The following is a 5,359-nucleotide window of genomic DNA, read 5'->3' on the forward strand; positions in this document are numbered from 1 at the left end:
GAGAGGTCCCTAACAGCAGACTTTCCCATGGCAATGCGCCTTTTAATTTCCTGGCTGCTGGTGCCAAGACTGTTGACTATGGAGCCAAGCAAACTAGGAGGAGATTATTGGCAGAGATCAGGGAAGCATGGAGTGGGCTAGGGACAGGGGAAGTTCTGTGGGAGGGTCCTCTCCTGGACCCCAGGGCCAACCTCAGCTTGGCAAGAACCTCCACCCACCGACATTCTGAGAAGAGGGTTGGTTCCACAGGAAATGAAGGGAACGTGTGATAACACAGACGTTTTGCCCGGTGAACTGCCCCTCCTCAGAGTGGTTGGGTGTTGGGTGTCCTTGCTGGGTGCCATGTTTGAGAGTCATGGAGTTGAGGGTTTTTTGGTTTTTTTTCCAGTTTTTTTGTTTGTTTTTTGGTGTGTTTTTGTCATTGTTGTTGTTATGTACCATCAAATCAGACCCAACTGGTACAGGAGGAAATTGCCCCTCCTTCTTCAGTAGAGCATCTGGTAGATTCGAACTGAGCGCCTTGAGACTGCAGTGCAGCTTCTTGCCACTAGGCCACCAGAGCTCCCAGGGTTGGGTTTTGACTCGTTGTGCCCCTCTGTGGCAGAGTAGAGAGCTGCCCATAGAGTTATCTCAGCTGTGATGGGTACAGGAGTGGAAAGGCAGATCCTCTGCGGAGCTGCTCGGTGGGTTCCAGCTGCCGGTCTTTGCGGGCAGTTGAGTGTTTAACTTTACTTCCTTGACTTTGACTCATGGACACACTCTGTGTCTCAGGGTATGGGATTCGAACTCCGGGAGGAAAAGGACCAGGGCCCAGCAAAGTCTGAAAACGTCCCAGCTCTGAATCCTATCCTCATTTCTCCAGACCCAGAGTGACCTGAGGCCAGTTTACACTCCAAAAGGTAATGGGGGTCACCAAGTGGCCAGCATGTGGATACAACGACCGACTAGAACAGCCCATGCAGTTTCTGCGGCTGTAATCTTTGTGGAAACAGACTGCTGTCTCTTTCTTCCATGGAGTAGCTGGTGGATTCGAACTTGCAACCTTTCATATAGCAGACCAATGCTCAACCCACTGCACCACTGAGCCTTATCCATCTCCAAAAGGCCTCAGTTAAAATAGTGCAACTGAGTTTCCAGACAAACCGCAGGAATGTATCCCTGCCCCTCCCAGCAACTGAGCCTGCTTCCCCAGGGCCCCTCTATGAGGTCTGGGTCCCACAGGGATGAACGGGACACAGAACAGCTACAGGAAACATTCAGAGGTGGTGGCAGCTGTCACTAGTGGGTGCTGAACAGCTGCAGATGAAGAGCTAGAGAGGCCTGGGATGAGCAGGGTATGAAATCAGGACTGGACACTGGGCCCAGGGAAGGGCCAGCGAGCGGCGATGCCCACCTCTGCCACCATTGAGCTGCTTTGGCCCAGACACTGCCCCTCCCTCTTGGTCCAACCTGTCCGGCTCATCCTCTGAGCTGGGGTTTGCACTTGGGCGGGAGCTGCCAGCTCCAGAGATCTGAGTACATCCAGACCTGGATGAAACAGAGCCCGGCGGATACTTCTGCAGGAAGGACAGTTCCTCCTCCAGCCATTCTTTGTCTGTCCTGGAAAAGGACTTGATATTTTTCTCTGGTGACGTAGTTTCACAGGTCAGGTATTTCTGTTGTCATTTCTCCCATGTTCCTTCAGCCTCTTAGCCAAACCTCACACCCCCCAATGCCAGATATCCCTTCAGGCTCAGCCATAATGCCCTTTACCAGCTAACCAGCTATTGCTGAGTTGGTTACAACTCATGAGACTCCACGTGTGTCAGAGTCAAAGTGGCTCCATGGCTTTTCAGTGGCTGATTTTTCAGGAATTGTTTGCCAGACCTTTCTTCTAAGGCACCTTCATGCGGATTCCAACATGTAATCTTTTGGTTAACAGTCCAGCTCTTTAACCATGTGCACCTCAGGACTCCATACGCCCCTCACTCCGCAAATACACCAAGCCCTTTCTTGCCTCCAAGCTTTTGCTCCTGCCGTTCCTTGTGCCTGGAATGTCCTCTATCTTCTTCTGTCCATGTAAACTCCTATTCATCCTTCAAAACCCTCTCTTGACTGCTCTGCCATGTCAGTAACTCCCCCTCTTGCTGGGTTCTCACAGTCCCTGGGGTCTCTAAGCAAACATCGCCTGCAGTAGAAGGTCCTAGAATTATACAACCATCAATCCCTCTGGTCAAGATTACAACAGAGGGTTCTGGACAGTAACAAAAGAGTTCATTACCATCAAGTTGGCATGAACTCATAATTGACCCTCCACTGGGATTCTGAGGCTGTAGTTCACATGGGAGGAGACGGTCTGTCTTTTCTCCACGGAGCAGCTGGTGGATTCGAACTTCCAGAAAGGCATGGCCTCTGGGTCACCATCATAGCACCCCAGGGATCAGGCCAACAGAGCTCCCTGGAGGTAGGAAAAAAAAGAACAAAATCCAAAATAGTAACATGGAACAGACACTTTTACTCAAATTATAGGCTTAAAATAAGCAAACAAACAGAAAAATCAGACTTGCTGGTCTGAGAAACTAATGGAACCCCAGACTGTGACTCTTACACAATCCTTCAAACCTGGAACTGAACCCAGCTCAGGGTCACCTTTCAGTCAGTAGACAGGCCTGTGAGGTAAACGACATCGGGGAGGAACGTGCTTCTCAATACAGCCAGCCACAGAAGACCAGAGGGCAGTAATGGCCCAAAAACAAGTGTCTGAAGGTGGGAAGGGGAAGGAAGGAAGGATGAACGGAATCGTGGAACCCAGGGAGGAAGTGGGAAGAGCGCTGTTGCTTTGAGGAATTGCAACCAAAGTTACAAAACAAAATGTGTAGACATTGCTGACTGGAAGACGGATTTGCTCTGTAAACTTTCACCTGCACTACTATAGAAAGAAGAGAAAAAAGAAGAGAGGAGAGAAGAGAAAAAAAAGAGAAAGGGGGAAAGAGAGAAAAAAAATTTACTTCTGACTTTTTTCAGAACTGCTGATACTAGATGCTGGCTGCTTTAAGAGCAGATAGTGTGTTTTCTTGAAGACTGGAAACAGTGGTACAAGCGGTTAAGTGTTTGTCTATCAGTCAAAATGTTGGTGGTTCAAACCCGCCCAAAGGTGACCAGGAAGACAGGCTTGGCTATTTGCTTCTGGAAGGCCATGGTCTTGGAAACTCTGTGGAACACATTCTTCCTACATGGGTGGTTGTTGATATTTCAGGATATAACATGTTAGGGTCTGTTATGGCCACAGCCGCACCACAGTCAAATGTGAACCTCTGTGATGTTGATGTTGTAGGATCACCATTGGTTTCAAGCCCCTTTGCAGAGCCTTATGTGTGCCCGCTCGTTTATACGCCAGCACCCCTGTGAGGAAGGTTCCTTTATCATCCCACTCCCCACGTTACACATAAGAGACGGAGGCAGAGAGAAGCTGAGAAACGTGGTGAGAACAAACAGCAAATGGCAGAGGTGATGTTTGTTCAGAAGAATGAATAATAAGTAATAGTGACAACACATTGATGAAAAAGAAGAAGGGGTGACTGAACCAACAGGAGGAGGAAAAATGAAGAGGGGACTTCCTCAGGACGGAGGGTGCTCCCCACCAGAAGTGAGGAGAAGCCCTGTGACCAAAATCCAGTCTTTTAATAAAGAAATATATTCTTCCTTCTCCCTCTTCCACTCCCTCTTATTCCTGCTTCCCACTCAGGCACTGAGAACTCTCCGTGTAAAAATAGCAAACATGAAGGAGTTCGGAGGAAGGCTTGGCATCGTGCCCTGTTCAGCCTGGGACCCCAGTGGTGGGTGGCTGTGGAGACCTGAGCAATATGCCAGGGAGGCTCTGGGAGGACCAGGGACCAGGTCATGTCACAGTCACTACGAGAGGCATGGGGTTTTCTCAGTCTCCCCTCAGAGACTAGATAGTGTCCACTGGGCCCCTGACCCCTGTAGGGCCTGTCCTCTCCACCATGCTAGCCAACACAGTGGCAGGTCTGAACGCTGCTGTGGTACTTCGCTTCCTTCTGAGTCTGCTCACCTCTTCTGAACTTGGCCCCAAATCCCAGGCTGCCTTCCCAGGGCCACCATCCACTCCTTGTTTCCTGCACACCCTGTGAATCCCGCTCTCTTGTACACTCAGTGCGAGCCATGGGGTTTCTAATCATCTCATGTGCACGTTGGACAATGAATAAAGGATACTGAAGAATTGATGTCTTTGAATTGTCATGTTGGTGAAGAATATTGGCTGTATCGCGGACTGCCAGGAGGATGACTGGATCTGCTTTAGAAGAACAGACAGAATGCTTCTTGGAGGCAAAGGGGTGAGTGTGTAGTACTTTGTCTCATGAATTTGAGGTATGTTACCAGGAGGGGTCAGTCCCTGGAGAAGTTCTTCATACTTGATACAGGAATGGGTCAGCAAAAAGAAGACAGCCCCCAACGAGATGTATTCATGTGGTGACTGCAACAGCGGGCTCAGGCATGGAGTAAGGGTGAGGAGGGGGCAGCATTAGGCAACTTGATTCTGTTGTACTTCCAGAGCTGCTATGAGCTGAAGACAATCTGATGATAACAACCATTGCTCATCACAGATTTCCTAGCCATTGGCTTGGACTTTTACCACATGACAGGGTGGTGGTGGTTGTCCAAAATATTAGAGACGAAGCTTCACCACATTTGTTTCCAAGGAGCACTCTGCTGTGCTGTTCTCAAAACGTATCTGTTAAAACAACTATGAGGTATCATCTCACCCCAGTCAGAATAGCAAAATTTAACGGATAGCAAAATTTAACAGAACAGCAAGCAACAAATGCTGGCGAGGTTGTGGAGAAACTGGAACCCTGATTCACTGTTGGTGGGAGTGTAAAATGGTGCAACCCCTGTGGAAAGCAGTATGGCGCTTTCTCAAAAAGTTGCAAATAGAGATACCATTTGACCCAGCAATTCCACTACTGGGAATATACCCTGAAGAGACCATAGCTGACATCCAAGCAGATATATGCACACCCATGTTTATTGCAGCTTTGTTCACAATAGCAAGGATTTGGAAACAACCAAAGTGCCCATCAACAAACAAATGGCTAGAGAAGCTGTGGTATATTCACACAATGGAATAATATGCTGCATTGAAAAACAAGGAACTCATGCAATATTATTAAAAATGGTTGACTCTGGAGAACATTATGCTGAGTGAAATATCCCAGTCACAAAAGGACAAATATTACATGATGCCACTGTTGTAGAATGGGACTGTCCTTGGGGTTGGGGAGAGACTGAGTAAGATGGGTTCAATAATGTATACTGCACTGAAACAGAGGAGGGAGAAAACTGTTTAAAAGAGATATGT

The sequence above is a fragment of the Elephantulus edwardii genome, unplaced genomic scaffold (assembly GCF_000299155.1).
Source record: "Elephantulus edwardii isolate Elephantulus edwardi_28Jun2011 unplaced genomic scaffold, EleEdw1.0 scaffold00126, whole genome shotgun sequence".
NCBI lineage: Eukaryota > Metazoa > Chordata > Mammalia > Macroscelidea > Macroscelididae > Elephantulus > Elephantulus edwardii.